The sequence below is a fragment of the Halichoerus grypus genome, chromosome X (genome assembly GCF_964656455.1).
Source record: "Halichoerus grypus chromosome X, mHalGry1.hap1.1, whole genome shotgun sequence".
Classification (NCBI taxonomy): domain Eukaryota; kingdom Metazoa; phylum Chordata; class Mammalia; order Carnivora; family Phocidae; genus Halichoerus; species Halichoerus grypus.
The window spans coordinates 28,616,502-28,629,978 of record NC_135727.1 but is presented as its reverse complement, the minus strand read 5'-3'; the positions used below and the strand labels follow the sequence as shown (position 1 = coordinate 28,629,978).

General features: G+C 35.6%; 1 pseudogene; it reads left to right on the top strand.

Moving 5' to 3' along the window:
• Positions 1-836: 836 nt before the first annotated feature.
• Positions 837-1,879, top strand: LOC118542463 (actin-related protein 2/3 complex subunit 2 pseudogene; annotated as a pseudogene).
• The last annotated feature ends 11,598 nt before the right edge of the window (positions 1,880-13,477 follow it).

Here is a 13,477-nt window from a genome sequence, read left to right as displayed (position 1 = left end):
TCTACTTACTTCAATTTTTGATGGTGGAGTAATGGGGTTAAGCTGTCTGGAACGCACAATCGGGACTCAGGTTCTGAGTATATATTCTTGGGATGGCTTTCAAAAAGTTAAGCTCCGTCAAACCAGAACAGAGACCAGGCAGTTCTTCATATTGTGGGTGTCCTAGGGTGACTGTGGCAGATTAAGGCTATATGTGGACCTTTGAAAGAGGCATGGGTATTGCTCCTATCTTCATATTAGAAGACAATTAATATTCAGAATCATGAGCTTTACTAACATTCTAGGTGATAATTGTTCCCATCATACAAAGGATTTTTTTTTTTCTCTTTTCTTTACAAAATTTACCACAGGATCTGTTTGAATTATATACAGATTTGTAAAGTTTAGTTAAACAACTTTTCAGCAACAATCCTCTGTTTTGAACCTTGATAGATCTTTGTAATTTTCTTGTAATACTTGCATTATGACATGTAATAAAGTTACTTGTTTATCAATTTGGTCTACAGAAACGTTATATGAGCTCCATGAGAACAAGAATTTGTTTAGTTATTGTATGGGAAAATACATTTATAAACACACAAATATATGTATTGATAAATTTTCATAAAATTTTAGACAATATTATACATTTGTAACCACAAACAATTTTACCACCAAGAAAAAGCAACTGTTAAAATGGTAGTGGAACTTACTGTAGTCTCTTTTAAAGTATAACTATGCTATTTTGTAGCCTGCTTCTTTCATCGAATAATGTATCTTGGACATGTAGCAATGCTGTATGACAAGAAAGTAATGGGTTAGTCCTGTGTGCACATTCAGGAGGGGTTGGAGCAGAAATGGCGCCGTGTGGCCACGCATCTGGGCAGCAAGCGAAAAGTGGGTGTAAGAGCAGAAGTGGCCAGCTAGAGCCGGGAGCTTGGCGGGGACGGAGCTTGCTGGTGAGGCGGTGGTGGTGGTTTGGCAGGCGGGTTCAGGCTGGTGGGGGTGGGGGTGGGGGTAGCTGCGGTCCTGATCCTGCATGATCAGGTGAACAACTGCATCATCGAGGAGACACTTGCACTCAAGTTCATGATTGCAGGGCCCAGTAACAAACCAGAAGCATTAGAAGTTGCATTTGCACATTTCGATGGAGTCCTCTATCATATTTCAAATCCTAATCCTGATGGTCAGTATTTCTTTGAAATTCTACAAGGAATTTCAGACACATGGTGCTGATGAGTTATTAAAGAGGGTGTATGGGAGTTTGTTGGTAAATCCTGAATGAGGATACAATGTCTTTTTGCTATATGACCTTGAAAATCTGCCAGCACCCAAGGATTCCATTGTGTATCTGGCTGGCATGTTGAAATGAAATTGTTTTTGCCTCTGTCTTGGAGAAAGCCTTCCAATTCCAAGAAGAGGGCAAGGAAGGAGGGAACAGGGCAGTTATCCATTACAGGGTTGATGAGACCATATATGGTGAGTGTGAGAAGGACAGAGTCACAGTAGTCTTCAGCACAATGCTTAAGGATGACAACAGTGTGGTCATTGTTCATGCTGGAGTTCAAAGAAGGACACAGAGCCAGCCCCACAGCCCCCCAGGTCCTCTTTAGCCACAAGGAACCTCCTCTGGAGCTGAAAGACATCAGTGCTGCCGCGGGCAACAATATTGACTATGTTACCTTCGTGCTGTTCCCTTGCCACCCCAGTGCCCGCAGAGACAACGCCATCAACCTCTCAGGACTATCTGCACTACCGCATCAAGTGCTCGAAGGCCTATATTCACACCCGTATTCGGGCAAAAACATCCGACCTCCTCAAGGTGCTGAACCATGCATGCCCAGATGCTGAGAAAAAAGAAATGAAAATAATTACAGGGAAGACATTTTCATCCCGCTAACTCTTGGGAACAGTAACAGGAGGCAGCTGGTGACTGAAGGCTGCAATACTTGCTGCTGGATAATCTTAGCTTTTCATGTTGCACCTCTTCAGGTTCTTAAGGGATTCTCTGTTTTGGTTCCATTTTGTACCCGTTTGGAAAATAATTTGCAGAAACAAGCTGTGCTTGCAAGAACTTCACTGTTCTCAAGAATTAAAACAAGAATTCCACTTGATCGACTTCATTCCTTTTCTTTACCTTCCCTCCCTCACTCCCCTTCCCTTCCCCCCTCTTTTCCAAGCTGTTTCGCTGGGCAATATGTTACTACTAATGAGTTGCAGGATAATGCAATTTTAACTGGTTTTCTCCTAAGTATTGGAGTTCGAAACTCCTATAGCTAAAGAAATTTGGTTGAGGTCATTAATAAAGAAAATCTTTCTATCTAAAAAAAAAAGTAATGAGTTAAGAAGAAATCTTTAATGAAATGTATATGTACATGAATATACAAAATGACATATAGACATATATTATCTATATACTTATATTTCATACATGTACATATACATGAAAACAGTGGAGTTTCATTATGATTTCACAACTTCTCATGGAAAGGGCTAAAAGCAAAGAAGAAAACAACATATGTAGTATAATTAGGGAAAGACCACAAGCCAAAACCACAGATTCTGAAAGTTTAGGATCAAATTGAAGGACAGTTTCATGATCTGTCACATTTTTGTAAAATAAAGACAAGCAGAATTTTGGGAAAGAGCACCTTTAATTGTAAATGCCCCTTAAATTGTACAGATGATACTTGGGAGTGTGGAAATCAAAGCAAGAAGAGAGCATCACTTTGTGTGTGACAAATGCATTAAATGCACAAAACCCAGGATGCTTAAATGTATGTTATTTGTTAACTGTTCAGTCTGTTATCTAAGAGAAATGACTTGGGAGCAAGGCTAGACATATTGGAAAAGCTACAAGGAGATACCCGAGTTTCAGCTTTGCAGATGTTAAGCAATGTAAGTAATGGCAGGTGAACCATATAGTATCCTAGTGCTTATTGTGTTTCAGTGGTATTGAATGGATCGTGAAACCGAAAGAAAAAAATTTTACTTTTTCCCTTGTCGGTTTCTGTTCAATGAAGTGTAGACTCAACGTACATCACTGTAGAGTCCTAAGTCAGAGACATGAAGAATGAGACCTATGAGAGTTATAGGCAACGCTTTAAAAACCTACATAGAGGAACAACTAATTAGAAGTTTCATGTGGAAGCCGAAAACTGAAGCCTTTAAAATTGGATAGTTGGTTTTTCTGAATAAAGCAGAACAAATGAAACAGAAAAAAATATATGTATATTTAACTTTATGATGAAACTGCTCTGAAATAAAGGAATACTTGAATCTGTAAACTGAGTTCTCTCACCAGGTGCCAGGAAAAAATGAACGAGAATGATCCCTAGATGTTAAAACCTGATGAATTTGTCGGACTACATATATGAAAAATCCCACAGGTGTCCAAAGGGAATGAAAAGTGAAGGCAATCAAGAATTTACCTTTTTTTGGATTTGTTTTATTTTTTTTCTCGTGGTTAGACTATGGTTGTGTGTTTTCTGCTAGGACCATAGGGTTAACATACTACCATTTTATCACATAATATCAAAGGAATGTCCTGTCAATATGCTTTATCACTGTTGATGTTCATCTTGATCCCCTGGCTGAAATAGCATTTGTCAGATTTCTCCAGCATTAAGTTATTCATTTTTCCTCAGTCCCTGTGTGCAGCCCACACTTAAAAAGAATGAGGAGTTATACTTCCTTTCCTTAAGGATGGAGTATCTACAAAAAAATAGTCAGAATTCTTCTCCATGCTAGTTTTGTCTCTTCTCTCCCAGTTATTTATTTATTTAGTTATTTAGTTATTTCGTTAGTTAGTTAGTTATTGGTTTATATAAGTATGGACTCATGTATACTTATCCTACATCTTTGTTATAATTCAGTACTACTTTTTGTTGTTGTTATTGCTTGAATTTTTCCAACTTGGCCAACTGGGCTCTTTCAGTTGATTCCTGGCCTTTTCATCCTTATTGTGGTTCATTTGTTTGTTTAGCACTAACTTTCTAGCACACAAGATGTTCTAAATTAGTCATATGTATTTCCTGTTCTGGTCCTAGAATCAGCCTTTTCTCTGAGGAGTCCTGGTTTCTTTTGTTGGAGAATAGTGTTAGAAATTAAAATCTTGGGTGCTAAGTGTGATTATTACAACTATAATGTCTAGGTCCCCTCAGCTATAAGAGCAAAGAAATCTATATATGTTTAGTTACCTGTCTCCTACCCTATTCCATATCACGTAAATGATTCTAGCCTCCTCTCATTATTTATCTGTAACCTCTCACTCCAATAATGAGAAACCTGGCACCCATCATTCACCACTCATTAATTTTATTGTTCAATTCCTAGATATGTTGTAGATTGGTTTCAGATTCCATTAATTTTCAAACTTATGTAGGGCACTTCCTTATTTTCCATTTCTTTAAGTGAGGTTTTATACATTTAGATTCTTCTGTCACATTCTGCATTTCATCTGAGATCTCCCAACCTCTTGAATGATTTTTTAAATTGTTTCATTCATTAGCATGTAAAGTTCTATAATTTTGATGATCATTGGGATCATGTATTTACTATTGCAGTGTCATACAGAATGAATCCATCCTTTAAAATTTAACTGCATGTTATGAGTTTATTAAATTAGCATTTATTAAGTGGAGCACATTATGCCAAATGATGAGCCATTGTTCCACAATAGTTTGCAATAGAAATTTATGTAGGGAAGTTTATTTTTCATAGGTCTTTCAGTTTCTGCCTGTCTGAAAGAGCATTTCTCCTTAACATTTGAAGGATAATTTCACTGGATACAGAACTCTTAGCTGGTTGGGTTGTTTTTTTTTTTGTTTTTTTTTTTGCTTTCCTCTCACACCACTTTCTTCTTGCTTACATGGTTTCTAAAGAGCAGTTTCTTCTAATTCTTTCTGTTCCTCTTTAGGTAATGTTCCCATGCCTGCTCCAAATGCTTTCAAATTTTTTTTTTTTTTTTTTTAAAGATTTTATGTATTTATTTGACAGAGAGAGAGACAGCAAGAGCAGGAACACAAGCAGGGGGAGTGGGAGAGGGAGAAGCAGGCTTCCCGCGGAGCAGGGAGCCCGATGCGGGGCTCGATCCCAGGACCCCAGGATCATGACCCGAGCCGAAGGCAGACGCTTAACGACTGAGCCACCCAGGCGCCCCAATGCTTTCAAATTTTTGTCTTTGTCTTGTTTCATACGATTTGAATATAATATACTTAGGTGTCAATTTTTTGGTATTTATCCTGCTTGGTCTTTTCTGATCTTCTAGATCTGTGGTTTGATCTTTCTCATCAATTTCAGAAAATTATTGGTTATTAATTGAGTATTTCTTCTGAATTATTTCTTTCTTTTCCTTGTGTTATTTCAAGTGCATGTATGTTACACACTTTGAAATTCATCCCACTGATCTTGGCTGTTCTGGGGATTTGTTTGTTCGTTTACTTTTTATTTCAGTTTGCAAAGTTTCTATTGGCCTATATGTAAACTCACCAATTCCATCCTTAACCATGTCCAGTCTACTGATTAGCTCATCAAAGACATTCTTAATTGCTTATGTGATATTTGATTTCTGGCATTTTCTTTTCTTTATTTTCTAGAGTTTCCATCTTCTTCTTATATTACCCATATGCTCTTGCATGCTATCTACTTATTCCATTGGAGCCTTTGATATATTTATCATCATTATTTTAACTCTCCTATCTGATAATTTAATCATCTGTTTCATATCTCAGTGTAGTTTGATGCTTGCTTTGTCTTTTCTGTCTGTATTTTTTTCTCACTTTTTGGAATTCATTTTAATTTTTTGTTGAAAAAACTGGACATTTTATATCAAGTAGTAGGAATTGAGGTAAATAGTCCTTTAATATGAAGATTCATGTTCATCTGGCTAATTACTAGGCTTTTTTTATTAGACTATTTAATGTTTCATGTTTAATGTTTTCTTTAGTTGTATGTGCCCAAGGCTTCAAATTTCTCTAGTGCCCTTGTTTTGGTCTCCCTTGTTTGCTTTGGAATTCCCCAAGTACTCATGCTCATAGAGTCTGTGTCTTTCAACTCTTTCATCTGCAGTCCACTATTATTGCACTAGAGCCCTGTTGATGTGGTGGTAAATTCTGTACACCTCAATATTTTATTGTCCCATGTCTCCAGATTATAACTTTCACAAGCATTTCTCTACTGGTATTGTTCTCTCTCTTAGATAACAGAAAAGTTACAGAAGCTTGGGGTAGAAGAAATGTCCTTTCTTCACCTGGCATAAGGGTCTGGTAAAGTCTTTTTCTATGAAAATACTATTTCTTATGAATAAGGCTCTGGATGTATTTCACAACAATTAATTTTCCTCTCTTCCTGCCAGAACCATTAGGGGATATTTTGGGATTTTCACCAGGAGAACATGGTAGGATTACTAGAAGTAAAAACAAGGAAAGTGTGGGGCTCCTTCTCAGACGGTGGCTCCCAGCAGTTTCTCACTCCCACACTAGTCAATACTCAACCTCCAACAATTGATCGAAATTGCCATGTAAGTGTTCCTACCAGTTACAGCTCTAGCAGCTTCTGTGTCAAGTAAGCATATCTTGTTTATGACTTTTTGGGTTTGCTTGACTCTCCAGATTTCAGGGTAGAGGTTTTTCCTGCCACCTCAGTTTAATGATTAGTCCAAGAAAAGTGGATTTTAAGATATTTAGCTTATTCATGTAAGGATGGGATGGCAACTTCCACACTCTTTACATATTGGAGCTGAAATCAAGTTTTACCTTTAATTTTAATATAAATTAAATTGTAAGTTATATATTATTTAATGGTTTTTATTTTTATTGCTGTGGGTTTTATTATAATCATTTTATTGTGTTATATATGACATAAATTGTACCATTTTAATCACTTTAAATGTGTGCAATTCTGTGGCATTAATTTCATTTACAATGTTGTTGTAACTTACCCCTTATCTCTTACCTGAGTTTCTAAAACTTTTTCATCAACTCAAAGAGAAACTTTTTGTACCTATCAAGCAATAACTTCACATTTCCCCTCCCCTTGCTCCTAATAACCTCTATTATAATTTCTGTCTCTTGAATTTACCTGTTCTAGATGTTTCAAATAGGTGGAATCATAGAATATTTTTCCTTTTATATCTGGTTCATTTCATATAGCATAATATTTTCAAGTCCATCCATGCTATAGTATATACCAAAGTTCATTCCTTTCTATGGCTGGATAATAGTCTATTGTATGTATATAATAGATTATGTTTATCTAGTTATTTGTTGATGAACACTTAGGTTGTTTCCACCTCTTGGCTATTGTAAATAATACTGCAATGAACATTGGTGTACAGGTATTTGAGTCCTTATTTTCAATTCTTTTGAGTACATATACCTAGGAGTAAAATTGCTAGGTCATGTTTATATTTCTGAAACTGTCAAATTTTTTTCCAAAGTGTTTGAAACATTTTGCATTCCAACCTTCAGTACATGAAGATTCTAATTGCTATACATCCTTATCAACACCTATTTCATGGTTGTTTTCTTTTAATCATAGCTATTGTAATGTGTGTTAAATGTTGTGTTCTTATGGTTTTGATTTGTATTTACCTAATGACTAATGATGCTAAGAATCTTTTCATACGCTTATTGGTGATTTTTATTTTTTTATTTTTTAAAAGATTTATTTATTTATTTTAAAGAGAGCAGGCCCAAGCAAGTGGGGGGAGGGGCAGAGGGGGAGAAAGAATCCTGAAGCAGACTCAGGGCTGAGCAGGGAGCCCCACACAGTGCTGGATCCCAGGACCCTGAGATCATGCCCTGAGCCAAAACCAAGAGTCAGCTGCTTAACTGACTATGCCACCCAGGCGCCCTATTGGCCATTTTTATATCTCCTTTAGAGAAATATCTACTCAAGTCCTTAGTCAATTTTTAAATTCTGTTTTTTGTCTTTCTGTTGTTGAGTTATAGTTCTTTATATATTCTTGATATTAAACCCCTTTAAGAGATATGCTTTCAAATATTTTTTCCCATTCTGTAGGTAGTCTTTTCTTGGATCTATACATTTATTTATTTCATCAAATTTGGGAAGTTTACATCTATTATGTGTTCAAGTACTCTTTCTGCTCCTTTCTCTCTCTTCTTCTGGGATTCCTATAACGCATATGATGTTCCACAGTTCCCTTAGGCTCTTTTCACTTTTCTTTATTTTTTCTCTTTCTGCTCCTCGAACACATAAATTTCAACTGCCTTATCTTTAAGGTTGCTGATTCTTTTTTCTGTCCAATATAACCTGCTATAAACATCTCTCTGATTTTTTTCATTTCATTCATTTTACTTCTCAGCTCCAGAATTTCTGTTTGGTTACTTCTATAATGTGAATCTCTTTATTGATATTTTCATTTTGTTTTTGAGTCATTTTCTTGATTTCATTTACTTTTTTGTCTGTTTTGGCTGTGTAAGCATACTTAAAACAGTTGTTATAAAAATCTTTGCCTAGTAATTCCATCATGTAGGCCTCCTCAGGGATGGTTTCAGTCAATATATTTTGTTCCTTTGAATGAGCTATGCATTCTCAATTTTTTGTTTGCCTTGTTATTTTTTGTTAAAAACTGGACATGTGGATATTAAATTATGGTAAATCTGAAAACCAAAATCTTCTTTGAGGTTTATTGAGTTCTTTAATCATTGAAGATTGTAGTAGTCTATTTGACTAATGACTTCTCAAAACTATTTTAGAAAAGTCTATATTCCTTGTGTATGATTACTGAGTTGTCTGTTCATTTTGACTGTGTTCAGCTAGTATTTATAGCAATTTCCTTGAATGCCAGGAGCTAAGGAAAACACCTCTCTTATTCTTTGCCGATTGTCAATCTACTAGAGTTTTCCAACAGTTATCCATGCTTGTACTGAGCTTAGGGATCAGGTCAAGGCATAAGTCTGGTGTCTTCTCAGGTCTAATGTGTATATGTGTCTTACCCTGTTCTTGCTTGTAACTTTCTAAATTTCCCTATAAATGTGGGTACTTTTGAATGACCAATTTTTTTTTTTTTAAGAAACTCCACCTAGCTTCTCCTTCCAGACATTAGGTGGTCTATTATATGTCTCGACTTCAATCTTTTTTTTAAAGATTTTTTTCTTATTTGAGAGAGAGTGCATAAGCCTGTGAGGGGAGAGGCAGAGGGAGAAGCAGACTCCCCACTGAGCAGGGTGCCTGATGCAAGGCTTGATCCTAGGACCCTGAGATCATGACCTGAACCGAAGCAGACTCTTAACCACCTGAGCCACCCCCAAGCACCCCTCAACTTCAATCTTTTGACTCAGGCTTCTGAGGGTTGTTTGTTCACCTTGCGAAGTTTTTAAGAAATGATTGCCACTTTTATGGCCTGAGTTAGTTCTGAGTTTGATGAAACAGTGACAAATAACTTGTGACAATACTTCGGGTAATCCCTAGACTGGTTAAAGCCAACATAACACAATAATTTGTAAGGCCTGCTCTGCTTCCTTTGTAACTTGAGAGAAGATCCCGCACTGGGAAAGTAGTTTATCATCTTCAAGACTGCTGTTAAGCTGGTGAGGGGATGGGGGAAGGGCAAGTAAAATGCCACAAAGATTTGCTACCATTTATAAGCTGTTTTTTTCTTGGTTCAGTGTTTGTTTGGTTGCTGTAAACCTTTGATTCTTCTGCAGAATTATGATAAAGTTGCTTTTGACAGTCCTTATTTTTTTTGTGTTACTATGGAGGGATGAGAGCTTGGAGCTGTCTACCCTGCCATTGTGCTGATGTCACTCCTACATATTTTAATTTTACATAATGGGAACATGTTCACAAATTTCATGAAAATTTACCATTTAATTATCATGAATTGATTTGAACTAGCTCTAGCACACCTCTGAATTTAAACTCATTTAAAGGTGTATTATCTATACTTTGAATTACATTATGCTATCCAAGCACAACCAAGACCCTTGCCCTCAAGAGAATTTCTGTTCTAATGAGAGTTACTTTATGTAGGGTACTCTGATATGTATTAAAGAGAAATTTCTGGGATATTAGGTTTTGTTTTGAAATTTTCATAAACCATCCTCGATATTCTCTTGATCATAGCATTCTGAATTCTGGTCTCATCTTTGTGGTGTGTGTGTGTGTGTGTGTGTGTGTAATGGTTCTGTCATGTCTTCCTAATCATGGCTTTTTCTCTCAATTATAAGAATTTAAATGATTCCATGGGTTTTGCAAAGCTTAGCTAAATATTACTAATTCCTTAGTCAAATCACAATCCTTTTGTGCACAAGACTGGCCTTTTTCCCAATTTTTGTACCTTTACTAGAATCCAACAGCACTATTTTCATATTATCCGCTAAAATCAACCATTCTGAAATGGCTGAAAATATACTCTATTGTAATTTTTGATCAACAAGGTTTAATAAAGTTCCTTCTATATTTAAAAATTTGTGTCTGATCATGCCAAAATACTAATTACTCATAGTGGGGGTTTATATGTTTATTATATATATTGTTGGTTGAAAAATACAATCATTTTATTTTCTAAAATAAATATTTCCTATCTGTTATATTAATCCCTCTACAAGTTACAGGAAAAAGCAAATCTGTCCTTTCTATACTTTTCACATTCTAGTACTATATGTTAAATAATGGGAGGAAATGATTCCTGAGCTGGGTTTGAATCAGATGCAATCAATCATCCATTGAATATGTGAAGCTTGATTATGTACTACTTTTGGTTTCCCAGTTAATTAGACATTACAATAGAAAAAAATAATAAGATTACATAGTAGCAAAGCTACTTACCATAGAACCAAGTTTAAGTTTTCATATGATTCCACAATTTATACTAAATAGGTTGATTTATATAATATATATATATGCTTATAAATAACTTTAATTATTCCCTTCCATTTTCCAATCACTGCTGTCACTATTCTTCTAATTCAGAGACTTGCCAAAATCTACCCATTGGCACAAGCTTTATTTTTAGATATGTTGTTTGTTCTCAACTAAAAATCATTGATGCATAGAAATTTTCTATTTATTCACTGATTTGAAAATAATAATACATGGTACTTTAGCAGCATGTCAAGGGAGCATACAATGCATTCATTCTCCAAGCTGTAATTGCAGGCCGTGCTTAGTGTAAAGCAATTTGCTTTTAAACATGAGGGAGCATATGGCCCAAGGAGAGTCAGTGCTAGAGGTATTATTTCTATTATTTATTCTGGAATCCTTCCAAAATCTTCTACATAGTGCTTGAAACAAACAAGACTGATTGCAAAGCTACCATAGACCAATATGTCCAAGTCTATAAGATCATCTCAAAATGCATTGAACATTTTATTTATTTATTTATTTATTTATTTATTTATTTATTTAGATTTTTTTTATTTTTATTTATTTATTTTTAAAGATTTTATTTATTTATGTGACAGAGAGATACACAGTAAGAGAGGGAACACAAGCAGGGGGAGTGGGAGAGGGAGAAGCAGGCTTCCCACCAAACGGGGAGCCCGATGTGGGGCTCGATCCCAGGACCCTGAGATCATGACCCGAGCTGAAGGCAGACGCTTAACGACTGAGCCACCCAGGTGCCCCTGCATTGAACATTTTAAAAAATATAAATAGTTTATGTTATCAAGTGGTTGTAAAAACAAACCCAGAGAAAATATTTTGGGTCAGTGGAGCTTGAACATTTGTTCAGATGCCTGAGTCACACATAACTGCTTCAAATCAGAAGTCTCCTAAACAAAATTTGTTCAAGGGTGGAGTTAATGTAATGCTTCTCTTCACTTGTGGAATCGGAAAGGATAAACAAGATAAACCATAGAATAAACACAGCCATCAATTTCTTGGTACTAAGTGGATGTAGTACATTTTGGGGTAATTCCAGATAGTTAATTATGTGATAGTCTTGAGGGTTTAGACCAAAGGGGAAATATATGAGCAGTGAATCTGACCATGTGAGAATGAAAATTGTATTAAAGCATGTGCTGTTTTAATGACCAAAGAATTATTGCCATTGCTTTTCTTTTTATCCCAGTAAGTTTTGGAGTTATCATGTAGAAATCTCCAAAGAAATGAGCAGATTGGGGATAGAAAATAATTTTCCATGAAGCTCCTTTTAGAACAGTTTGTTAATGTCATTATATCATTCTCTGACCAGGCTGGAGCAGCGTATCTCCTTTTCAGCCAGGCGCAAAGTAAAACATACATAACCATTTGACTCAAGTAATTAAATAGTAATATCACTGTATTGTATGAAAATGATCAGACTGCCTGGTTGATCTTTTTCTTTTTTCATCACTTGTTAAGGTATATTAGGACATTTCCTAAAACAAACTAAATGACATGGGCCATAGTTGCCGAGTGCATTGTCTACTTGCTAGTGTTAAAATACTTTGCATTTGAAATTTTGATAGAATTTGTAATTTATGATAGATAGGAAGCCCAAAATATTTGCACTGAAAATTGAAGATTTCAAAACGCAAAGGCCCAGGGACAAAAGGGTAGGCAATATAACTGGTAAAAAGAGTTTGATACTCTGTTTAGAGAGTGCTACCGTAATGAGTTCGCCCACAGCTGTTACCAATTCCCACTATACTCTACAGGCAATGAATTATGTGGGAATATGATGATGAATCTCAAGCACTCTCTATATAACTAAAAGGACCCCTGCCTGAGAATATTCCACTTGTGATTTGATCCTAAACAACTAGTTTTCAAACCACAAATGAGCCCATCTATCAAATTTTGTCTTGTTCTTCAGCTTACCTTTCACACTGCATTACAGATGGAGGCAAAAATCTATTTGAACTCTTTTGTTTGAATCTTGGCCTGTGTATAAACAGCTTCTCACTCTGAAAAGGGGCATTTTCTTCACTGTTAATAAAAAATGCCACAGTTCATACAATTGACAACTATTTAGAAAGCACTTGACCTTTGCTATTTTCACCATTATGTATCTCCAAAGGTCTCCTTTAAGGTGTCAAAGAAATTAGCATTAAAGGGACTAACATGCTTTCTATTTCAGCCAGTCTGACATAACCTTTAAATAAAATAGCGTTTGTTTTAGAAATGAATTAATATTTATTTCATTTATTCACAATATGCGCTGAATGTTTTATATTTGTCATGTACTATGCTAAATCCTTTCACATGCATCATTTCCTAATTCACACAAAATTCTCTTTTAAAGAGGAAACTAAGCTATAGAAGGTTTTGTAACCTAATTAAGGTCACATATCTAGTAAAAGGCAAAGCAATTATGTGAACCTATTATCTGAATGTTTAAGTCTGAATTTTTGCCACTATTTTCTATCATTTTCCTCATTATGAAAATCTATCCCACCCACGTTACAATATTTTAAGTATCCCATTAGTTAAGAAGTAAAAGTAACACAGAAACCTCGAAACCAGAGTTTCTCAACCTGATCACTTTTGATAGTTTGGGCTAGTTAATTTGTGGGGGAGGCATCATTAGGGGAGGTTCATACTGTACACT